This window comes from Pristiophorus japonicus, chromosome 9 (genome assembly GCF_044704955.1).
Source record: "Pristiophorus japonicus isolate sPriJap1 chromosome 9, sPriJap1.hap1, whole genome shotgun sequence".
Taxonomy (NCBI): domain Eukaryota; kingdom Metazoa; phylum Chordata; class Chondrichthyes; family Pristiophoridae; genus Pristiophorus; species Pristiophorus japonicus.
In genome coordinates this window covers 219,537,138-219,562,987 of record NC_091985.1, presented here as the reverse complement: position 1 = coordinate 219,562,987, position 25,850 = coordinate 219,537,138, and the positions used below count along the sequence as shown (strand labels likewise).

General features: G+C 46.6%; 1 long non-coding RNA gene and 1 pseudogene across 1 annotated transcript; one reads left to right on the top strand and one right to left on the bottom strand.

Annotated features, from left to right (window-relative positions):
- The window catches only part of LOC139274145 (zinc finger protein 721-like), a 127,035-nt pseudogene that overhangs the window by 54,825 nt on the left and 46,360 nt on the right, over window positions 1-25,850 (top strand).
- LOC139273744 (uncharacterized) lies at window positions 701-22,359 on the bottom strand. Its single transcript, XR_011595336.1, has 2 exons — window positions 22,274-22,359; window positions 701-935 (listed from the first exon to the last, which is right to left on the bottom strand). It is a non-coding gene; the product is annotated as an uncharacterized lncRNA (long non-coding RNA).

The following is a 25,850-nucleotide window of genomic DNA, read 5'->3' as shown; positions in this document are numbered from 1 at the left end:
TTTCAATTTTCTTTTGATACATAGGAAAAAAATAATAGAATTGAAAAGTAGGGAAGTTATGCTAAACCTGTATCGAACCTTGGTTAGACCACACACAGTACTATGACATCTTTCAGTTATCATTGCGCAAATATTGTTTCTATTATTATCACAAAAACTCATTTCTTCCTCGCCCCAATTATTACTGCACTAGACCATTCCCACAAATGTTGGAAGAGGTTGATGAGGAAACGGTGAAGGTAACAATCAAAAGAAAGGAGACTGCGGAAACAGAAATAGTGCACAATTCTCTGGAGAGTAACAAGTGTTTCATTCTTTTCAAATGAGGGAAATACTCGGTCAGAGAATAACAGGTTTATTAACTTCATGTCAGGCACAGGTAGTTTTATTTTTACCATCACTTGCACCAATCATCACACACTCCACGTGTATATCAGGAGCTTCTGGGTGATGCTGATATGATCACTGGACAATAAAGCCCAGAGACTGGTGGCAGGCTGCTCATTATCCTCGGTGTGATTTAATCCCCTTCCCACTGAATACTGTGGACAGACATGGTCACCTTGGTAACAGAATGGTCAGTGTGACATCTTTTCTGAACAAGAGCACACAAGACAATGGATTATCAATAAATGGTAATGATATTAAACACTCTGCAATTACATTTTGAATAAAAGGATATAAAATGGTGAAAGATAACTGGTGAGGTTAATCATTTATTTTTGCAGAATGCACTTGCAAACATTATTTTGTACAACCACATATCACACATATATAGAGCGAGGTGTGTGTTTTTTTTCAGTTGTTCCTATTAACCAGATGAGAGTTTTAGGACATTAGGACCCAGCGGCTGCCCATCCGATGGTGCTGTGTGGTCACGGTTCCAGGCTCTGTCTGACACAATCAGTGGGCCAGACAAAGCTCAATGGAAAATACTGCAGAAAAAACAATCCTTAGCATTAAAATCTGTCAGCAGTAGGCATAGGACAACACAAGTGTGAATTAGTAACCTTTAACACACAAAGTGCCACTAAGTAGTGCAAAGTGCAGTGAATTGCTCCCCTTCAGTCCTGTCCCTCAATCCCAGTCCATCTCTGGGAGATTGTTACAAGCTTCACCCTATCCTCTCAACACAAAGATTACCCACACAATACTAGATAAATTAGACATTGCCCACAGCTGCTGATAGCTATTAACAAGAATAAATCTGCTTCTCAGTAAAAAAAAAAATTGCATTCTCCCACACATGCAAATATATATCTTTACGATATTTATCTATTGCTCTATCATCTGTCTCTATCTTACAGATGCAAGGTCGAGTGCAGTATTAGCAGGGACAGGTTCTATTGTAATATAAAGTGAGAAAGGAAATTGTGTCAAGTAAACAGAATCAGGGTCTTGTGTAATATAAACAGAGACAGGGTCTAGTGCAGTAACAACTGACACAGGGCCCAGTGTGATGTAAACAGAGATAGAGTCTAGTGTAATATAAGCAGAGACAGGGCCTTGTGTAATATAAACAGAGACATGGTCTAGTGTAATATAAACAGAGACAGGGCCTTGTGTAATATAAACAGAGACAGGATCTTGTGTAATATAAACTGAGACAGGGTCTAGTGTAATATAAACAGAGACAGGGCCTTGTGTAATATAAACTGAGACAGGGTCTAGTGTAATATAAACAGAGACAGAGCCTTGTGTAATATAACAGAGACAGGGTCTTGTGTAATATAAACTGAGACAGGGTCTAGTGTAATATAAACAGAGACAGGGCCTTGTGTAATATAAACAGAGAAAGGGTCTCGTGTAATATAAACTGAGACAGGGTCTAGTGTAATATAAACAGAGAAAGGGTCTCGTGTAATATAAACAGAGACAGGGTCTAGTGTAATATAAACAGAGACAGGGTCTAGTGTAATATAAACAGAGACAGGATCTAGTGTAATATAAACAGAGACAGGGTCTAGTGTAATATAAACAGAGACAGGGTTTAGTGTAATACAAACAGAGACAGTGTCTAGTGTAATATAAAAAGAGACATGATGTAGTTATAGAATCAGAGAGTCGAAGAATGAAACATTTCAGATTGTGTACATCCAGCCCACTGGTGCCTGTGCCGACACTCATTTGAAAGATCTAACCAATTAGTCCCACTCCCCCTGCTCCTTCCCTATATCCCAATTAGTCCCACTCCCCCTGCTCCTTGTCTGTATCCCAATTAGTCCCACTCCCCCCGCTCCTTCCCAATATCCCAATTAGTCCCACTCACCCTGCTCCTTCTCTATATCCCAATCAGTCCCACTCCCCCTGCTCCTTGCCTATATCCCAATTAGACCCACTCCCCCTGCTCCTTCCCAATTAGTCCCACTCCCCCTGCTCCTTCCCTATATCCCAATTAGTTCCACTCCCCTTCTCCTTCCCTATATCCCAATTAGTCCCACTCCCCCTGCTCCTTCCCAATATCCCAATTAGTCCCACTCCCCCTTCTCCTTCCCTATATCCCAATTAGTCCCACTCCCACTGCTCTTTCCCTATATCCCAATTAGTCCCACTCCCCCTGCTCCTTCCCTATATCCCAATCAGTCCTACTCGCCCAGCTCCTTCCCTATATCCCAATTAGTCCCACTTCCCCTGCTCCTTCCCAATATCCCAATTAGTCCCACTCCCCCTGCTCTTTCCCTATATCCCAATTAGTCCCACTTCCCCAGCTCCTTCCCAATATCCCAATTAGTCCCACTCCCCCTGCTCTTTCCCAATATCGCTGCAATTTTCCAATTCAAGCATTGACCCAATTCCCTTTTGAAACTTATTACTGAATCTGCTCCTGGCCCCCTTTCAGGCCGTGTATTCCAGATCATAACAGCTCATTGCGTATTTATTTCCTCATTTTGCCTCTGATTCTTGTGCTAGTTAAATCTGTGTCCTCTGGTTACAGACCCTTCAGCCTCTGGAAACTATTTAAGAACATAAGAACATAAGAATTGGAAGCAGGAGTAGGCCATACAGCACTTTACGCCTGCTCCGTCACTCGATAAGATCATTGTAAATCCACTCCACTTTCCCGCCTGTTCCCTTTGTCCCGTGATTCCCCGAGTCCATAAATCTATCTATCTTAGCCTTGAATATACTCAACGACTCAGCATCCAAGGTCCTTTCAGGTAGAGAATTCCAAAGATTCACAACCCTCTAAGTGAAGACATTCCTCAACCCTGTCTGAAATGGCCCACCCCTGATCCTGAAACTATGCCCCCTATTTCTAGACTCTCCAGCTGGGGAAAGCAATCTCTCAGCATCTACCCTGTCAATGCCCCTCAGACTCTGGTGTAATATAAACTGAGACAGAGTCTGGTGTAATATAAACAGAGACAGGGTCTAGTGTAATATAAACGGAGACAGGGTCTAGTGTAATATAAACAGAGACAGGGTCTAGTGTAATATAAACAGAGACAGGGTCTAGTGTAATATAAACAGAGACAGGGTCTAGTGTAATATAAACAGAGACAGGGTCTAGGGTAATATAAACAGAGACAGGATCTAGTGTAATATAAACAGAGACAGGATCTAGTGTAATATAAACAGAGACAGGGTCTAGTGTAATATAAACAGAGACAGGGTCTAGTGTAATATAAACAGAGACAGGGTCTAGTGTAATATAAACAGAGACAGGGTCTAGGGTAATATAAACAGAGACAGGATCTAGTGTAATATAAACAGAGACAGGGTCTAGTGTAATATAAACAGAGACAAGGTCTAGTGTAATATAAACAGAGACAGTGTCCAGTGTAATATAAACAGAGACAGGGTCCAGTGAAATATAAACAGAGACAGGGTCTAGTGTAATATAAACAGAGACAGGGTGTAATGTAATACAAACAGAGACAGGGTCCAGTGAAATATAAACAGAGACAGGGTCTAGTGTAATATAAACAGAGACAGGGTGTAATGTAATACAAACAGAGACAGGGTCTAGTGTAATATAAACAGAGACAAGGTCTAGTGTAATATAAACAGAGACAGGGTCTAGTGTAATATAAACAGAGACAGGGTCCAGTGAAATATAAACAGAGACAGGGTCTATTGTAATATGAACAGAGATAGAGTCTAGTGTAATATAAACAGAGACAGGGCCTAGTGTAATATAAACAGAGACAGGGTCTGGTGTAATATAAACAGAGACAGAGTCTAGTGTAATATGAACAGAGACAGGGTCTAGTGTAATATGAACAGAGACAGGGTCTAGTGTAATATGAACAGAGACAGGGTGTAGTGTAATATAAACAGAGACAGGGTGTAATGTAATACAAGCAGAGACAGGGCCTAGTGTAATATTAACAGAGACATGGTGTCGTGTAATATAAACAGAGACAGGGTGTAATGTAATACAAGCAGAGACAGGGCCTAGTGTAATATAAACTGAGACATGATGTAGTTATAGAATCAGAGAGTCGAAGAATGAAACATTTCAGATTGTGTACATCCAGCCCACTGGTGCCTGTGCCGGCACTCATTTGAAAGATCTAACCAATTAGTCCCACTCCCCCTGCTCCTTCCCTATATCACAATTAGTCCCACTCCCCCTGCTCCTTCCCTATATCCCAATTAGTCCCACTTCCCCTGCTCCTTCCCAATCAGTCCCACTCCCCCTGCTCCTTCCCTATATCCCAATTAGTCCCACTTCCCCTGCTCCTTCCCAATTAGTCCCACTCCCCCTGCTCCTTCCCTATATCCCAATTAGTCCCACTTCCCTTGCTCCTTCCCAATTAGTCCCACTTCCCCTGCTCCTTCCCTATATCCCAATTAGTCCCACTTCCCCTGCTCCTTCCCTATATCCCAATTAGTCCCACTTCCCCTGCTCCTTCCCTATATCCCAATCAGTCCCACTCCCCCTGCTCCTTCCCTATATCCCAATTAGTCCCACTACCCCTGCTCCTTCCCAATTAGTCCCACTTCCCCTGCTCCTTCCCAATTAGTCCCACTTCCCCAGCTCCTTCCCGAAATCCCAATTAGTCCCACTCCCCCTGCTCCTTCCCTATATCCCAATCAGTCCCACTCTCCCTGCTCCTTCCCAATTAGTCCCACTTCCCCTGCTCCTTCCCAATATCCCAATTAGTCCCTCTCCCCCTGCTCCTTCCCTATATCCCAATTAGTCCCACTCCCCCTCTCATTCCCTATATACCAATTAGCCCCACTCCCCCTGCTCCTTCCCTATATCCCAATTAGCCCCACTCTCCCTGCTCCTTCCCTATATCCCAATTAGTCCCACTCCCCCTGCTCCTTCCCTATATCCCAATTAGTCCCACTCCCCCTGCTCCTTCCCAATATCCCAATTAGTCCCACTCCCCCTGCTCTTTCCCAATATCTCTGCAATTTTCCAATTCCCTTTTGAAACTTATTACTGAATCTGCTCCTGGCCCCCTTTCAGGCCGTGTATTCCAGATCATAACAGCTCATTGCGTATTTATTTCCTCATTTTGCCTCTGATTCTTGTGCTAGTTAAATCTGTGTCCTCTGGTTACAGACCCTTCAGCCTCTGGAAACTATTTAAGAACATAAGAGCATAAGAATTTGAAGCAGGAGTAGGCCATACAGCACTTTGGGACTGCTCCGTCACTTGATAAGATCATTGTCAATCATCGACCACCACTCCACTTTCCCCCCTGTTCCCCATAGTCCCGTGATTCCCCGAGAGTCCATAAATCTATCTATCTTAGCCTTGAATATACTCAACGACTCAGCATCCACGGTCCTTTCAGGTAGAGAATTCCAAAGATTCACAACCCTCTGAGTGAAGACATTCCTCAACTTAGTCTGAAATGGCCCACCCCTGATCCTGAGACGATGCCCCCTATTTCTAGACTCTCCAGCTGGGGGAAGCAATCTCTCAGCATCTACCCTGTCAATGCCCCTCAGAATCTTATATTTTTCAATGAGATCCCCTCTCATTCTTCTAAACTCCAGAGATTATAATCTACTCAATCTCTCCTCATACAACAACCCTCTCATCCCAAGGATCAATCTAGTGAACCTTCGTTGAACCGCCTCTGTGGTCTCACCAAAGCCCTGTACAATTGTAGTAAGACTTCCTTACTCTTGTACTCCAACCCCCTTGCAATAAAGGCCAACATGCCATTCACCTTCCTAATTGATTGCTGTACCTGCATGCTAACTTTGTGTGTTTCCTGTTCGAGGACACCCAAGCCTCTCTGAACACCCAACATTTAACATTTTCTCACAATTTAAAAAATTCAGTTTTTCTGACCTTCCTAATAACCTCACATTTTCCCACATTATGCTCCATCTGCCACCTCATTGCCCACTCTCTTAACCTGTCCATATCCCTTTGCAGATGCTTTGTGTTCTCCTCACAGTTTACTGTCCCACCCATCCCTCGATACTGCTCCTGATACCCGGCACCTCTTCAACCAGTGCATCAACATTGGGAACAAATGACTGGGCTGAGGCCTGCCTTGGATAAAAACATGAGGCCACTATGGCTATAGTGTGCACCATCTACGGCAGCAAGTCAGCAAGGCTTCTTTGACAGCACCTTCCAAACCCACAACCTCCTCCGTGTAGAAGAACAAGGACAGCAGGTGTATGGGAATACCGGCACCTCCAAGTTCCCCTCCAAGTCACGCAGCATCCTGACCTCAGCACTGTGGGAGCACCTTCACCACATAGACTGCAGCACGGTTCAAGAAGGCAGCGGCTCACCACCACCTTCTAAAGGGGCAATTAAGGATGAACAATAAATGCAGGCTGGTTCGCCCACATCTCGAGAATGAATAAATAAAGAACAAACACAGTGAGAAATGAGTTGCAGAACTGCCGACACCATGAGCTTTAAGGAGACATTTCCCTTTGGAGATCGGATTGCCCATTGAGTTTGATTAAACTGATGATACAGTAACAATGCTGCTTTGCCCCGTGACAGTAACAGATTATCAGAATATTTCCCATCAGGTGAAATCGAATGTCAGACTTGGACATCTTGTAGATCCATCTTTTAAAAAGTTGTGCGAAGTCTATTCTAAGATAGATTCCACCCAGTTCATAACAAGTCGTCAATCAGCTCGTCTTATCATTGAGATATCAAGGACGAGGCACAGGATGTCTAAAAGAAAGCTGATGTAGTTGATATTTACAGAATATCAAACTATAGCCCAGTTACAAGGTTATTAACATCGGCAAAAACAAACGGCAACTGCCAGAATGAACATGGTTCAGTTCCGGATGTGATTAACAGCAGAACCCAACCCCTGCAGTCAATTGTGAACTCGCTGGTGTTTCAGGTAGTCGGATGACTGAGTGAATCCCTTCCCATACACGGAGTAGGTGAACGGCCTTTCCCCAGTGTGAATTTGCTGGTGTCTCAAGAGGTCGGATGACACAGCGAATCCCTTCCCACACACAGAGCAAGGGAACGGCCTCTCCTTCGTGTGAATTTGCTTGTTGTGTGCCAGCAAGTTGGATGACACAGCGAATCACTTCCCACAGACAGAACAGCTGAACGGCCTCTCTCCAGTGTGAATTCGCTGGTGTTTCTGGAAAATGGCTAACCGAGCGTATCCCTTCCCACAGACGGAGCAGGTGAATGGCCTCATCCCAGTGTGAACTCGTTTGTGTGTCAGCAGGTTGGATAACCAAGCAAATCCCTTATCACACATGGAGCATGTGAACAGCTTCTCCCCAGTGTGAACTTGCTGATGTGTCAACACGGTATCTGACTGAGTAAAACCCCTGCCACACATGGAGCAGGTGAACGGCCTCTCCCCGGTGTGACTGCACCGATGAATCTCCAGCCGGGACAGCTAATTGAATCCCTTCCCACAGTCCCCACATTTCCACGGTTTCTCCATGGTGCGGGTGTCTTTGTGTCTCTCCAGGTTGGAAGATCAGTTGAAGCCTCGCCCACACACAGAACACATGTACGGTTTCTCCCCGTTGTGAATGGTGCGATGTTTTTTCAGGCGGTGTAACTGGTTAAAGTTCTTTCCACATTCAGTGCACTGGAACACTCTCACTCGGGTGTGTGTGTCTCGGTGCTTTTCCAGTCACACTGATGTTTGAAATCTGTTCCCATAGACAGAACAGATAGACATTTCTCCATCCACAAAGGCCGATGATATTTAGGTCCTGATGAATTGAGTGACTCTGGCAGCTCTTGATGTACTGTTTCGTTTGAGTTTCCCATCGATAAATGCTCCCCTTCTAATACCTTGTAAAAGGAGTTTACAAAAGTCATCACTGTAAGTACAGGATAGAAGTTCAGAACAGATAACTCTGGTTTCTATACAATGTTCCTTCAAATGCCAGGGATGATTTAATCCAAAACCCAGTCTGTTAATTACTTTCAGTTAGGGACTTAGCGTGTGCCCACAGCATCTCTCTCACCATTGATGTGAATAGAGCATCACACCTGCACACCTGGTTTTACATTTAAATTCACTCAGCAAATTTATTTAACAGAAGATGAACATGTAAACAGATCACAGCCCAATAATACAGCTCTATATTCACAGGAGAGAGTCTGTTATCTAAATCCTCAAGTGTACAAAATAAAGATGCCAAATGCAAGAGTCCCTCAAATCCTGTGTTAAAATTTTTCAAATCTTACCCGGTTCCTTCCTTATTGCAGAATTCCCCCTCCCTGTGGGAGTCGATATTGGTCAAAACCTAATTGTACATTTCTAACACTCAGAGTTTCAAGCTGACCAGATCCTTCTCTCAGAAAATCTCCAAAGAGCACAGCTCTCCCCTCCTTTAAATCCAGGATTAGAGTTAAGGGGAATTTGAATTCCCGACCACACAAATTTAAAAGGACCCCTCAGCGAATTATTCCTCTCTCCAACGTCTAACCAATGAAACTTGTAATACTGAGGCTGAAATTTCACTTCCGTGCACCGGGTTCCAAACCTGGGACTGTACGTGGGGATTCCAACCCTGGGACTGTACGTGGGGATTCTAACCCTGGGACTGTACATGGGGATTCTAACCCTGGGACTGTACATGGGGATTCTAACCCTGGGACTGTACATGGGGATTCTAACCCTGGGACTGTACATGGGGATTCTAACCTTGGGACAGTACATGGGGATTCTAACCCTGGGAGTAATGGGGAGTCTAACCCTGGGACTGTACATGGGGATTCTAACCCTGGGACTGTACATGGGGATTCTAACCCTGGGACTGTACATGGGGATTCTAACCCTGAGACTGTACATGGGGATTCTAACCCTGGGACTGTACATGGGGATTCTAACCCTGGGACTGTACATGGGGATTCTAACCTCGGGACTGTACATGGGGATTCTAACCCTGGGAGTTCATGGGGAGTCTAACCCTGGGACTTTACATGGGGATTCCAAGCCTGGGACTGTAGAAAGAGGGCTCTTCTGTTAGAATTGTGTGATGTAAACTGTAAGTTGGGCACTTACCATCACTTTCAGAAGAGAAGGTGAAAAGTCCGATGTGTGGAGAGTGAGAATAAAATAAGTGAGGCAATGACTTTCACTCCCGGAGATTGGGACCTGGGGGTGTTTGTGCATGAATCCCAAAAAGTTAGTTTGCAGGTGCAGCAGGTAATCAGGAAGGCGAATGGAATGTTGGCCTTCATTGCGAGAGGGATGGAGTACAAAAGCAGGGAGGTCCTGCTGCAACTGTACTGAGTATTGGTGAGACTGCACCTGGAGTACTGCATGCAGTTTTGGTCACCTTACTCAAGGAAGGATATACTGGCTTTGGAGGGGGTATAGAGACGATTCACTAGGCTGATTCCGGAGATGAGGGGGTTAACTTATGATGATAGATTGAGTAGACTGGGTCTTTACTCATTGGAGTTCAGAAGGATGAGGGGTGATCTAATAGAAACATTTAAAATAATGAAAGGGATAGACAAGATAGAATCGGAGAGGTTGTTTCCATTGGTCGGGGAGACTAGAACTAGGGGGCACAGCCTCAAAATACGGGGGAGCCAATTTAAAACTGAGTTGAGAAGGAATTTCTTCTCCCAGAGGATTGTGAATCTGTGGAATTCTCTGCCCAAGGAAGCAGTTGAGGCTAGCTCATTGAATGTATTCAAGTCACAGATAGATAGATTTTTAACCAATAAGGGAATTAAGGGTTATGGGGAGCGGGCGGGTAAGTGGAGCTGAGTCCACAGCCAGATCAGCCATGATCTTTTTGAGTGGCGGAGCAGGCTCGAGGGGCTAGATGGCCTTCTCCTGTTCCTAATTCTTATGTTCTTATGACCCGGTTCTTATGACACACTGAAGCCCCGCCCAGTGTTCCCGTGCCAAGATGGCGGATAATCGGGGCCTGTTACTGGGAGAAAAACCCGTCGTTGCAAACGCGGGAGTTCCGGGTTATTACTCGGGACTGGCGGCCTACACCATTTGTTTATGAAGCCTCCCCGCCCACTTGCCGATCGATGACTCCCCTGCGCACCGCTGATTCTCACCCGGTGCAGAGTCCCGCTCCAGCCTGAGCTCGTCTCAGCCGCCAGCAGCGCGACCTCAATTATGACACGCAGCTCCTGTTTGTGAACTTGGGGGGTGCCAGGACCGCCCTCCGGGAGCTGCCTGTCTTTTACAGGGAACTCATCAGGGTCTGGAACAAAGTCTCCACCAAGCGCAGCTCTCCGCCGGCTGGAGTGGCGGCCGTCCTGCAGGAGCCGCTGCTCGGGAATCCGTACCTCCACGACCGAGGTTTTATGTGGCGGTCGGAAGAGAGGGCTGTGGCTGGTGAGGTGACCAGGGTCAGGGACCTGCTCGATGGCGGAGGAGCGGGCTGGATGGTGCCAGACACGCTGGCGCGGCGCCTAAACTCTGCCAACGTCCGCCGCGCGGCCGATGCCATCGAGTCGCTAAAAACAGCTCTGGGCCCTGACTCCGTTAGGTGCATCGAGGAGGCTCAAGCACGTGGGGAGATCCCGTCCGAACTGACCCCCGTCCGGACGGAATTCCTCATCGGCGCCAAACCCCGGAACCTCCCTCGGGGGCCGGCGCCTCACAACTTGAGCCGCCTCGGGGAAATCCCCTCCGTGCCTTTCAGTTCCACGCGGAGGGGTTTCCTGTACGGGCTGCTCCTGCACACTCTCAACTTTGCCATCCTCGCCGGCCGTCCGGACACGCCATGGCGTACCATCTTGCCGTCCGGAGGAGGCGGGGGTCCCCGATGGAGGGCACTCTACGCAGGGGTCCTCCCACTATTCATCGGGGACTTGGCCTGGAGGGTGGTGCACGGAGCAGTGCCGTGCAATAAATTTTTAAGCCGGTTCACGGACTCCCAGGCCGCCTGCAATTTCTGCGGTCTGGAGGAGTCCGTGTTCCATGTTTTTATCGAGTGAACGAGGTTGCAGCCCCTGTTCCATTATTTGAAGGGGCTGCTCCTGAAATTCTGGCTGCACTTCAGTCCCACCCTCCTGATCTTTGGGCACCCTGTGCGGAGGGGAGCGGGTAGGTCCGAAGGCCTCCTCGTAGGACTGCTCCTGGGCACGGCCAAGGGTGCCATCAGCCGGTCCAGGCAGCGGGCGGTCGAGGGGGTCGTTCAACCTGACTGCCTGCCTCTCTTCCGCTCTTACATCCGGTCCAGGGTGTCCTTGGAGATGGAGCACGCGGTGTCCACCGGTACGCTCGCGGCCTTCCGCGAGAGGTGGGCACCGGAGGGACTGGAGTGCATCATCACGCCCGGCAACCAAATTTTAATTTGATTTTACGTTTTAAAGTTTAATTTGTTTTAATTGCCAGTGCTTTTAGTGTCCCCTTCCCTTTTATAGGGTGCACTGGAAAAATGTGATTTTAGCGCCCAAAAAAAAAACCAAAAGAAAAAAATGAAAAACACAAAAAAAAAAGGAAAAAAGGGCCTTATAAATGTCTGGTGTGTCACCCAGGTCGGGTGGCACGGTTTAATGTTTTATGTTTTTGCAGGTGAACTCCAAAAAGAGTTTCACCTAATCTGAATACGTCTGAGCTCGTCTCAGCGTCCGTGTCTCCAGTGCTCGCTCTGCGCATGCTCAGCTCACACTGCCCGAGAGATTGACGGCAGCTGCGGACCAATAGGAAGAGCAGGGGCGGTACTGGAGAACCAAGCGGGTAATGGTCCTCCAACCAATCGGAGTGTGTGAGGGGCGGGGTTTGAGGCGCCCCCCAATGGGCGGGGCTGAGCCCGTGTCTCTCTCACTGAGCATGCGCGAGCGGAGAAGACGGACGTCACTGGACCGGACTATTCAGGTAGGCGGTAGGAGATTGTGGGCGCGAGGGAGGATCTGGATCCGCAGGTGGGCCGGGGAGCTTCACACACACACCCGCTGTAGGCCTCAGGCGCAGAATCATAGCCCATAGGCCCCGGGTTTGCCCCGCGGTCACAGGCCCGGGCAGCGCGGTCACTGGCCTCCATTTTGCACAGGGCGGGGTCACGGCGCTTGCGCAATCTCCATGGCCAGAAACAGAGTGGGCGGGGCTTCAGTGTCCCAGTGCCCGCGAGATGGAGTAACCTTGGCAACAGGCGCGTCATCACCTCACCACAGTAACCAGGGCACAGGCTCTTCATCACCTCACAACACCATCCTGGATTTATATAGCGCCTTCAACCTAGTAAAATATCCAAAGGTGCTTGAGAGAAGCGTTATAAGAGAATAGTTTGTCACCGAAGCAGAGAGATTTAGAATCACAGAAATTTACAGCATGGAAGGAGACCATTTCGGCCCATTGTGTCCGCGCCGGCCGACAAACAGCTATCCATCTTAATCCCACTTTCCAGCTCTTGGTCTGTAGCCCTGTAGGTTACGGCACTTCAAGTGCAGATCCAAGCACTTTTTAAATGTTATGATGGTTTCTGCCTCGACCACCCTTTCAGGCAGTGAGTTCCAGACTCCCACTAAATTCTGGGTGAAGAAATTTACCCTCTAATCCCCCTACCTGCAGAGTGAGGGAGTTTCAGAGTTTGGGGCCTAAAAACAGAAGGCAGGACCACCAGTGGCGAACTGTTTATAATTTGGGATCCTCATGAGGGCAGAATTTAAGGAGATCAGATATATGGGGAGAGGGTTGGGCTTGTGAGGCTGAATGAGATTACAGAGATAGGGAGGGGCGAGGCCATGGAGGGATTTGTAAACAAGGATGAGAATTTTGAAAATGAGGTGTTGCAAAACTGAGCCAGTGTAGGTCAGCGAGCAAAGGGGTGATGGGTAAGCGGGACTTGGTGCAAGTTAGGACGCCGAATTTTGGATGACCTCAGGATAATGTAGGGTATATTGTGGGAGGCCAGCAGGAGTTTGTTGGAATAGTCAAGTCGAGAGGTAACAAAGGCATGCTTGATGGCTTCTGCAGCAGATGAGCTGAGACAGGAATGCAGACGGGCGATGTTAAGGTCCAGATATGTGCTCAGAAGCTCATTTCAGGGTCAAATATAAACCAAGTTTGTGAACAGTCTGGTTCAGCCTCAGGCAGATGCTAGAGAGAGAGATGGAGTCGGTGGCTAGGGAACAGATTTTGTGACAGGGAAATTTCTGCTCACCTGGTACTGGATGTCGTACAAGCACTCTGACAATTTAGAGATTGTGGAGGGGTTGAGAGAAGTGGTGGTGAGGTAGAGCTGGGTGTCTTTAGAATCATAGAATGGTTACAGCACAGAAGGAGGCCATTTGGCCCATCGAACCCTTGCCGGCTCTCTGCAAGAGCACCTCAGCTAGTCCCACTCATCTGCCTTTTCCCTGCAGCCCGACAGATTTCTCTCCTTCAGGTACTTATCCAACTCCCTTTTGAAAGCAGTGATTGACTCTGCCTCCACCACCCCTTCAGGCAGTGCATTCTGGATCCTGACAACTTGCTCTGGTTCTCGATCCTTCCACCAATGGGAACAATTTCTCTCTACTCTGTCCAGACCCCTCAGGATTTTGAACACCTCTATGAAATCTTCTCTGCTCTAAGGAGAACAACTCCAGCTTCTCCAGTTAATCCATGTTACTGAAGTCCCACATCCCTGGAATCATTCTCATAAATGCTGCAGCTCCTGACAGACCGCATTGCAGCACTGGAACTGCGCATGGACTCACTCTGGAGCATCCGCAATGCTGAGGATGTCGTGAATAGCACGTTTAGTCAGTTGGTCACACCGCAGGTATAGGTTACTCAGGCAGATAGGGAATGGATGACGATCAGGCAGAGCAGTGGAAGGAAGGTAGTGCAGGGGTCCGCTGCGGTCATCTCCCTCCAAAACAGATATACCGTTTTGGATACTGTTGGGGGAGATGACTCATCAGGGGAAGGCAGCAGCAGCCAAGTTCATGGCACCATGGATGGCGCTGCTGCACAGGAGAGCAGGAAAAAGAGTGGGCAAGCTTTAGTGGTAGGGGATTCTAGTGTAAGGGGAATAGATAGGCGTTTCTGCAGCCGCAATCGAGACTCCAGGATGGTATGTTGCCTCCCTGGTGCAAGGGTCAAGGATGTATCGGAGTGGCTGCCTGGCATTTTGGAGGGAGAGGGTGAACAGCCAGTTGTCATGATGCATATAGGTACTAATGATATAGGTAAAAAACGGGATGAGGTCCTACAAGCTGAATTTAGGGAGCTAGGAATTAAATTAAAAGGTGGACTTCAAAGTTGTAATCTCAGGATTGCTACCAGGGCCACATGCTAGTCAGAGTAGAAATAGCAGGATAGTTAAGATGAATACGTGGCTTGAGGAATGGTGCAAGAGGGAGGGATTCAAATTCCTGGGACATTGGAACCAGTTCTGGGGAAGGTGGGACTAGTACAAACTGGACGGTCTGCACCTGGGCAGGACTGGAACCAATATCCCAGGGGGATTGTTTCCTAGTACTGTTGGGAAGGGTTTAAACTAATAAGGCAGTGGGATGGGAATCTATGCAGGGAGACAGATGGGAGTAAAATGGAGGCGGAAGCAAAAAGTAGAAAGGAGATAAGGTAAGGTGGAGGGCAGAGAAATCAAAGGCAAAAATCAAAAGCGGCCACAATTACAACATAATTCTAAAAGGACAAAGAGTGTTAAAAAAACAAGCCTGAAGGCTCTGTGTCTCAGTGCGAAGAGCATTCGTAATAAGGTGGATGAATTAACTGCGCAGATAGCTGTTAACGGATATGATGTAATTGGGATTACGGAGACATGGCTCCAGGGTGACCAAGGGTGGGAACTCAACATCCAGGGATAATCAATATTCAGGAAGGATAGACAGAAAGGAAAAGGAGGTGGGGTAGTGTTGCTGGTTAAAAAGGAAATTAACACAATAGTAAGGAAGGACATTAGCTTGGATGATGCGGAATCTGTATGGGTGGAGCTGCGGAACACCAAAGGGCAGAATACGCTAGTGGGAGAAGTGTACAGACCACCGAACAGTGGTAGTGAGGTTGGGGATGGCATCAAACAGTGCAATAAAGGTACAGCAGTTATCATGGGTGACTTTAATCTACATATAGATTGGGCTAACCAAACTGGTAGCAATACAGTGGAGGATTTACTGGAGTGCATGGAGGGATGGTTTTCTAGCCCAATATGTCGAGGAACCAACTAGAGAGCTGGCCATCCTAGACTGGATGTTGTGTAATGAGAGAGGATTAATTAACAGTCTTGTTGTGCGAGACCCCTTGGGGAAGAGTGACCATAATACAGGAGAATTCTTCATTAAGATAGAGAGTGACACAGTTAATTCAGAGACTAGGGTCCTGAACTTAAAGAAAGGTAACTTCGATGGTATGAGACGTGAATTGGCTAGGATAAACTGGCGAATGAAACTTAAAGGGCTGACGGTGGATAGGCAATAGCAGACTTTTAAAGATCACATGGATGAACTTCAACAATTGTACATCCCTGTCTGGTGTAAAAATAAAATGGGGAAGGTGGCTCACCCGTGGCTAACAAGGGAAATTAGAGATAGTGTGAAATTCAAGGAAGAGGCATATAAATTAGCCAGAAAAAGCAGCAAACCTGAGGACTGGGAGAAATTTAGAATTCAGCAGAGGAGGACAAAGTGTTTAATTAGGAGGGGGAAAATAGAGTATGAGAGTAAGCTTGCAGGGAACATAAAAATTGACTGCAAAAGCTTCTATAGATATAGGAAGAGAAAAAGATTAGTGAAGACAAATGTAGGTCCCTTGCAGTCAGAATCAGGTGAAATTATAATGGAGAACAAAGAAATGGCAGATCAATTGAACAAATACTTCGGTTCTGTCTTCACTAAGGAAGACACAAATAACCTTCCGGAAATACTAGGGGACCGAGGGTCTAGCGAGAAGGAGGAACTGAAGGAAATCCTTACTAGTCAAGAAATTGTGTTTGGGAAATTGATGGGATTGAAGGCCGATAAATCCCCAGGGCCTGATAGTCTGCATTCCAGAATACTTAAGGAAGTGGCCCGAGAAATATTGGATACATTGGTGGTCATTTTCCAACATTCTATAGACTCAGGATCAGTTGCTATGGATTGGAGGGTAGCTAATGTAAACCAACTTTTTAAAAAAGGAGGGAGAGAGAAAACAGGGGTTAGCTTGACATCGGTAGTGGGGAAAATGTTGGAATCAATTATTAAAGACGTAATAGCAGCGCATTTGGAAAGCAGTGACAGGATAGGTCCAAGTCATCATGGATTTATGAAAGGGAAATCATGCTTGACAAATCTTCTACAATTTTTTGAGGATGTAACTAGTAGAGTGGATAAGGGAGACCCAGTGGATGTGGTGTATTTGGACTTTCAAAAGGCTTTTGGCAAGGTCCCACACAAGAGATTGGTGTGCAAAATTAAAGCACATGGTATTGGGGGTAATGTATTGACATGGATAGAGAACTGGTTGGCAGACAGAAAACAAAGAGTCGGAATAAACGGGTCCTTTTCAGAATGGCAGGCAGTGACTTGTGGGGTACTGCAAGGTTCAGTGCTGGGACCCCAGCTATTTACAATATACATTAATGATTTAGACGAAGGAATTGAATGTAATATCTCCAAGTTTGCAGATGACACTAAGCTGGGTGGCAGTGTGAGTTGTGAGGAGAATGCTAAGAGGCTGCAGGGTGACTTGGACAGGTTAGGTGGGTGGGCAAATGCATGGCAGATGCAGTATAATGTAGATAAATGTGACGTTATCCACTTTGGTGGCAAAAACAGAGAGACAGACTATTATCTGAATGGTGGCAGATTAGGAAAAGGGGAGCTGCAACAAGACCTGGGTGTCATGGAACATCAGTCATTGAAAGTTGGCATACAGGTACAGCAGGCGGTGAAGAAGGCAAATGGCACGTTGGCCTTCATAGCGAGAAGATTTCAGTACAGGAGCAGGGAGGTCTTACTGCAGTTGTACAGGGCCTTGGTGAGACCACACTTTGAATATTGTGTACAGTTTTGGTCTCCTAATCTGAGGAAGGACATTCTTGCTATTGAGGGAGTGCAGCGAAGATTCACCAGACTGATTCTCGGGATGGTGGGACTGACCTATCAAGAAAGACTGGATCAACTGGGCTTGTATTCACTGGAATTTAGAAGAATGAAAGGGGATCTCATCGAAACATATAAAATTCTGACGGGATTGGACAGGTTAGATGTAGGAAGAATGTTCCCGACGTTGGGGAAGACCAGAACCAGGGGTCACAGCCTAAGGATAAGGGGTAAGCCATTTAGGACTGAGATGAGGAGAAACTTCTTCACTCAGAGAATTGTGAACCTGTGGAATTCTCTCCCACAGAAAGTGTTGAGGCCAGTTCATTAGATATATTCAAAGGGGAGTTACATGTGGCCCTTACGACTAAAGGGATCAAGGGGTGTGAAGAGAAAGCGGGAAAGGGATACTGAGGTGAACGATCAGCCATGATCTTATTGAATGGTGGTGCAGGTTCGAAGGGCCGAATGGCCTACTCCTGCACATATTTTCTATGTTCTATGTACATTGCACATACAAGGTCTTTATGTGTTTCTTGGGTTAGATCATTAAGTCGCACACTTATCTTATTGACAGTTTGGGCATGAGGCTCTCGGATTTCCTCGATTTGCAGCATTTTTCTGGCACCCTCGTCCCCAATTTCTGACAACTGCGAAGTCCGATCGTTTTTCTTTCGCAAAAGGGTTCTCAAACGGTGGGCTAAGTCTTGAACATCTTGGTCTATACTGGCTATGTCAAATGTGTTAACAGCTGCCACCCTTGTCGCATACCAATAGTGTGTGTCGGTTGTTGATAGACAATAGATAACATAAAAACCACACAGTCTCATGGTTCATTGTCGGACTATCTCGATCATATGTTCCATAAGTATCACCTCAGCGTCTAACCGTTGTGACTCTCTCGTCCCCATTTCGCTTAATGCCCATTGTACTTGGTCCTCAATTGGCCCAATTAACTATCCAAATTCATTATATCTTCCCTTTGGCAGCTAAACTTTTAACTCCTTTCTCATGATATTTATTGCCTTCGCAAATAATTACTTAATGAAACCCGCGCCCCAAATCTCACAGTTTGGACTGGGGTAATACAAAAGGTTCCTGTCGCAATGGGACAAGTCAGGTTTGTACCATACTGGTATTCCCGGTGTATGGTGCTGACATAATATTCACCTTCCCTCTTTATACAGATCATACAGGAAAATGCTGTCCCGCAATTACCTTCATGGTGCAATTCCATGTTATCCCATCCATCCGGGTTAATTTTCCGTGTTCATTGTATCCTACTAAATTTTCTCCGGCATGCTTGAGTAATACCCTACTATCTCTAACAGGGTGATGTCAGTCTGTTCCTGTAAATGACACTCGTGCCACCGGGTACACCTGTACCAACCTTCTGACTTGGCACAGAGTCTTAGTAAGTTGATAAGTGGACATTGCCCTAGGTCTTGATCAGTTACCCAGAAAGAGAGCTTTCCCTCTGCAATATGCTGCAGGTTTCCTTGGGCTTGTTCCACTAACCAAGATCCATACATTACTTCGAGCTGTTTCGTTGAAGACTATTTGTTCTCCTTCTATAATCTGGTTTACCCCCTTTTAGCATTAAACCAGTTGCAACATATTAATCAGGCCTCACTGCCTTCTGTTATTCTCCCCAATAGTCTCGGCATCATTCTTAACAAGATACGATCAAGCCCATCACTCTCCCTGAATTCAGTGCAGGTTATACTGGCTGTTTTCCAAACTCCCTTGCTCATTCTCCTATGTAGCTGCGCTGTTTTAGGCTTGCACCACCCAGGTAGTTCCACTTTGGTCAGATTCAATATTACACGTGCCACTTTGTGATGCACATCATGGTACAATATCACCTGAGTTGAGATTACCATTAGCCCATTTGTTGGCCCTGGGATGTGTTTATGACAAACAATTCGCTTTTCCCACAAATCTGTTTATTCGTTGGAGAAGGAGCCTTTGGATGAGTCTTCTTTTTTAAAACTACTGATTGTACAACCGCGCTCCCGTCCTTGCACCCCTTGATATAATGGGCGGTTACAGCGGTATGATTACCATGCAGCTGTAAATGTACCCCTATCCTATACCCTCGGCCGTTCCCTACTTCTACCATTCATGATATGTCTCTTACTACTCTGTGAGATTGGCGGGGTTTGCGAGGTATGTCTGTGGACAGGAGATAGTTCTAAATCTGGGACCCAAGGAGATTCTTCCAGCTCCCGTGTCCTGTCCACTTCCCTTTGGATCATACTGTTTCAAAGGTATTACCCACTGAGTTAAAACAGTTCACAGCTGCCTGTGAAGAGTTAACTTCCTTTGTTTCGAAAGCTGACAAACACAGACACCATTAATCATTGTCGACTTCAGCCTGCAGCCTTTTTCAGTTTAAACTCTCCAGTTAAAAATTTTACTTTTATAAAGTCTCCGTGTTTTTATTCTCAAAATGAACATTCAGTAAAACACATTTGCACATAATAGTATTTCATCGTTTTCTCCCCAGTTACACATTGGTCAAAATTTAAAAAAAATCATACCAATTATTAATGTGAAATGCCTTATGTCCGGAACTAAAAACTCTCCACACAATTTACATCAACCAGAATTTGATCATGGCCATAATACAAGTCTGGTTTTTAATAGGTTAATTAACCTCAGCAACTCCACTATTAAACTTCCCAATGCCACTTGGAAAAGGGGGAGGAGCCACAGCCAAACATGTTTTCTTAAAACTTTGCTGAAACATCAAAGAAAAACACGAACAGTAAGAAAGAAACATGATCTTCCCTTTTCTGCTTTTGATTCGGTCATAACTAGTTATCCATTATTCCTTAAATCAATTTTCATTTTCTGATCCCTATCATATCTCCTCTAAACCTCCCTTCAATTACTTTAAACCTATGCTCTTTGCTTGTTGACCTCTCCGCCAAGGGAAACAGGACCTTCCTATCACTCTATCTCAGCCCCACCTAATTTTATACATCTCAATAAAGTCTCCCCTCAGGCCTCCTCTATTCCAAAGAAAAGAAACCCAGCATCTCTAATCTTTCCGCACAGCCAAATTCTCCAGTCCAGGCAACATTCTTGTAAATCTCCTCTGCACTCTTCAATGCAATCACATTTTTCCTGTAATGTGGTGGCCCAACTAGTTTTCTACAGTTCAAGCATGATGTCTCTGCTCCTGTATTCCATGCCATGACTAATAAAGGCAAGTATTCCATATGCCTTCTCAACCACCTTATCTACCTAGCCTGCTAGCTTCAGGGGTCGGTGGACCGACACTCCAAGGTCCCTTTGCTCCTCTACACTTTTCAGTGTCGTACCATTTAATGTTTGTTTTATAATCTGCACCATAATCTGTAGCCCCTGTAGATTTTAGCACTTTTTGCTGTTAAATGCCTACAATTCATGAATATCTCCTTTTAGAATTGCTTCCTGCTTTTTTTTGTTGAAACGGTCGCCATAGCAACTAACTTCGACCCCTCATTTTTTTGCATTACAAAGAGCCTCTCTCGCTCTACATTTCCACCACATTTGTCAGTCTGTTGCAGTTATAACAGACTTCGGGTGTCCTACCCCCGCTCTCCCCACCCCCCACGTTTCTAATTGATGGGGGCTGCTGGCGGGGGTAGAACACCCGAAGTCTGTTATAACTCTTGTTCCTTTTTGTGTGTCCTGATGGATGCTGTCATCATCACATCTACTGTCAGTTTATTTCGTCACTTTCTCAGTCAATAGTCTGGGCCATTTACTTAATTGATAATACATGTGAGTGACTAAAATGAGGGCTTCCTCCTCCTTTTGTTTCTTTTCCGACTCCAACCATTTTCTTTGTTCAGCGGGTGGGTCGTCTGGTTTCCAATTTTGTTTAATCATTATTTCAATTAGTTTTCAATTTTTGTCTGCTAGGTACCGTGTCAGGGATTCCTGGTCCCCACTCGAGTTTCTCACTTCCCATGGCTATAGATTATCAACGGTATGTCCCTGAGTGAGACTAATACTTGTAACCTATTGGTTGTCAGCGGTACATCCCTAGGCTTAAATTCACTGGAATTTAGAAGAATGAGAGGGGATCTCATAGAAACATATTACAATTCTGATGGGATTGGACAGGTTAGATGCAGTAAGAATGTTCCAGATGTTGGGGAAGTCCAGAACCAGGGGTCACAGTATAAGGATAAGGGGCAAGCCATTTAGGACCGAGATGAGGAGAAACTTCTTCACTCAGAGAATTGTAAACCTGTGAAATTCTATACCACAGAAAGTTGTTGAGGCCAGTTCATTAGATATTTTCAAAAGGGAGTTAGATATGGCCTTTACGGCTAAAGGGATCAGGGGTATGGAGAGAAAGCAGGAATGGGGTACTGAAGTTGCATGATCAGCCATGATCATATTGAATGGTGGTGCAAGCCCGAAGGGCCAAATGGCCTACCCCTGCACCTATTTTCTATGTTTCTATGTTACTTACTTACTCCTCACGAGTGAGACCATTACTTGCAACCTTATTGGTTGTAAGCGGTACGTCCTTTACTTACTTGCCCTGAGTGAGACTAATACTTGCAACCTTATTGGTTGTAAGCGGTACGTCCTTTACTTACTTGCCCTGAGTGAGACTAATACTTGCAACCTTATTGGTTGTCAGCAGTACGTCCCTTACTTACTCCTCATGAGTGAGACCATTACTTGCAATCTTATCAATTATCAATCGCAACGTTACACAGTCATACTTCTATATAACCAATCATAATTGTTTCACCTGAGATCTTCCACTGACTACTTGGAAGTCTCGGCCAGATCTGCAGATTCAGATCTTTCAGGCAGTTGACATCAGACAGATGTCTGCCCTTGTCCTAACTGTGCGTGGTAATTAAAGCATATTCACACCTTTGACATGGCTTCCATCAGCTGGTGTCCGCCGCCTGTTTGAGATCCTGCACGCAGCGCCAATTGTAGTGGGATTTTTAAAATTAACACTCAACGCCAGGTCTGGATTCGAAGATTCAAGTAGTCTTTAATTTCTTGCAAGGGAGAGACAAGTCTGCAGTCAATCGGTTGCTGAGCTGTCCTCAGAACAAAGCAAACACAGGGTTTTTAATACAGTTCCTCGGCCTATAATGGCCAGACATTCAATATATGAGACATACTTTGATTTGAATGGTCAAAACCCTTGTCACTCAAAGTAAAAGGTAGAATCTTGACCACGCCTATCTCCAGTATTTTTCCATAAACCTCACTGTGTCCCAAAAGTTCATTAGCACATTGGAATGTTATCTTATCTCTCTTGCCTTGACCAGATGGAGTTTTTCCATTGTGTCACTTTTGACCCCTTGCCCTGTTTATCTGCCCCTCTGGGTTTCCGGTGGTTCAACAGTTGGGCCTCCTGTAATTGGGCATCCTGTAATTGTCCTCAGGTTACACAGCTTGTAACAATTAATCATTCTGATATGTCATTTCCTTTTAAACACCCTTGTAAATTTGACCACTACAAAAGCCTATGTCAGCTCGTTTTAATTCCGAGATCCATTCTTAATGCTTTAATTATAACAGAGCTCATTAGCCCCACTTCAGCGAAGTCTAACAAGGCAAGGCAGTACGCATCAAATGGTACGACACTGAAAAGTGTACAGGAACAAAGCGCCCTTGGAGTGCAAGTTCACAGATCCCTGAAGGTAGCAGGCCAGGTAGATAAAATTGTTAAGAAGGCATGTGGAATACTTGCCTTTATTAGTCGAGGCATGGAATACAAGAGCAAGGAGGTTATGCTTGAACTGTATAAAACACTGGTCAGGCTGCAAGCTGGAGTACTGTGTGCAGTTCTGATCACCACATTACAGGAAAGATGTGATTGCACTGGAACAGGTGCAGAGAAGGTTGACAAGAATGTTACCTGGACTGGAGAATTTTGGCTATGAGAAAAGATTGGACATGCTGGGTCTGTTTTTTTCAGAATAGAGGAGGCTGAGGGGAGACCTGATTGAGGTGTATAAAATTATGAGGGGCCTGGATAGAGTGGATAGGAAGGACCTGTTTCCCTTGGCGGAGGGGCTCAACAATCAGGCGACACAGATTTAAAGTAATTGGTTGAAGATTTAGAGGAGATATGAGGGCAAATTTCTTCACCCAGAGAGGTAGGGGTCTGGAACTCACTGCCTGAAAGGGTGGTAGAGGCAGAAACCCTCAACACATTTAAAAAATACTTGGATGTGCACTTAAGTGCTGTAACCTACAGGGCTACGGACCAAGAGCTGGAAAGTGGGATTATGCTGGATAGCTCTTGGTCGGCCGGCGCAGACACGATGGGCAGAATAAAGCTCCCTCTACACTGTCCCATCAAACACTCCCAGGGCAGGTGCGGCACTGATGTTGAGTGAAGTGCCCCTGAAGCCTTGCCCCTTGGGCCCCCGGATTGGTTGGAGGACCCGCCGCGCTCCCTGTCCTCCAGGCACCGCCCACTCACTGTGGCGCTGTGCGGATCACGTGGCTGTGGTCAAACAGAATCGGCTCGTGGCCAGGGTGGGCCACCCGGGACTCTTGGGGGTCGATTTTCCGGCTCGGCCCTGCTTGCATTCGGATGTTAAGCAAACGTCACTCCCCCGCCCGGAGAATCACCGCCCGCCACAGAGCCTCGGGTAAAGGCCGCCAGCGCGCAGGCGAGAGCGAGCCGGATGGATGGGGGAGTGGTCGTGTGCTGACCATGCTCGGTGTGGTCGTGTGCTGACCATGCTCGGTGTGGTCGTGTGCTGACCATGCTCGGTGTGGTCGTGTGCTGACCATGCTCGGTGTGGTCGTGTGCTGACCATGCTCGGTGTGGTCATGTGCTGACCATGTGCGGTGTGTTCATGTGCTGACCATGTGCGGTGTGGTCGTGTGCTGACCATGTGCGGTGTGGTCGTGTGCTGACCATGTGCGGTGTGGTCGTGTGCTGACCATGCTCAGTGTGGTCTTGTGCTGACCATGCGCGGTGTGTTCGTGTGCTGACCATGTGCGGTGTGGTCGTGTGCTGACCATGCGCGTTCTGTTCGTGTGTTGACCATGCGCGGTGTGGTCGTGTGCTGACCGTGCGCGGTGTGGTCTTGTGCTGACCATGTGCGGTGTGGTCGTGTGCTGACCATGTGCGGTGTGGTCGTGTGCTGACCATGCTCGGTGTGGTCATGTGCTGACCATGTTCGGTGTGTTCGTGTGCTGACCATGTGCGGTGTGGTCGTGTGCTGACCATGTGCGGTGTGGTTGTGTGCTGACCGTGCGCGGTGTGGTCGTGTGCTGACCATGCGCATTCTGTTCGTGTGCTGACCATGCGCGGTGTGTTCGTGTGCTGACCATGTGCGGTGTGGTCGTGTGCTGACCATGTGCGGTGTGGTCGTGTGCTGACCATGTGCGGTGTGGTCGTGTGCTGACCATGTGCGGTGTGGTCTTGTGCTGACCATGCTCTGTGTGGTCGTGTGCTGACCATGCGCGGTGTGGTCCTGCCAACGACATCTTGTAATCTTGTATTATATTATATAATATGTTGCTTTTCTCAAAAAATGTGACACTGAGCCACATATGGTGAAATTAGGGCAGGTGACCAAAAGCTTGGTCAAAGAGGTAGGTTTTAAGGAGCATCTTAAAGGAGGAAAGAGAGGTAGAGAGGCACAGCGGTTTAGGCAGTGAGTTCCAGAGCTTGGGGCCTCGGCAACAGAAGACAAGCCACCAATGGTTGAGTGATTATAATCAGGGATGCTCAAGAGGGCAGAATTAGAGGAGCGCAGACATGGTGGGGCTGGGGGCGGGGCGGGTTGTGGGGCTGGAGGAGATAACAGAGATAGGGAGGGGTTAGCTATGGAAGGAATTGTAAACAAGGATGAGAATCTTGAAATCGAGATGTTGCTTAACTGGGATCCAATGTCGGTCAGCGAGCACAGGGGTGATGGGTGAGCGGGACTTGGTGCGAGTTAGGACACGGGCTGCTGAGTTTTGACTGAGCTCAAGATTATGTTGGGTTGAATGTGGAAGGCCAGCCAGGACTGTGTCGGAATAATCAAATCTAGAGGTAACCGAGGAATGAATGAGGATTTCAGCAGAGAATGAGCTGAGGCAAGGGCGGAGACCGCCGATGTTATGGAGGTGGAAATAGGCGGTCTTGGTTATGCTGGGGATATGTGGTCGGAGCATTCGGGGAAGATCATCTTCCATTTTCATAGAATGAAAAAGCGCAGGAGGCCATTCGGCCCATCATGCCTGTGCTGGCTCTATGGTAGAGCTATCCAGTTTGTTCCACTCCCCTGCTCTTTCCCCATAACTCTGCAAATATTGTCCCTTTAGTATTTATCCAATTCACTTTTGAAAGTTACTATTGAATCTGCTTCCACCACCCTATCAGGCAGTGCATTCCAGATTGCAACAACTCGCTGCTTATAAAATGTTTCCTCATGTCGCCTCTGCTTCTTTTGCCAATCACCTGAACTCTGTGTCCTCATGTTAC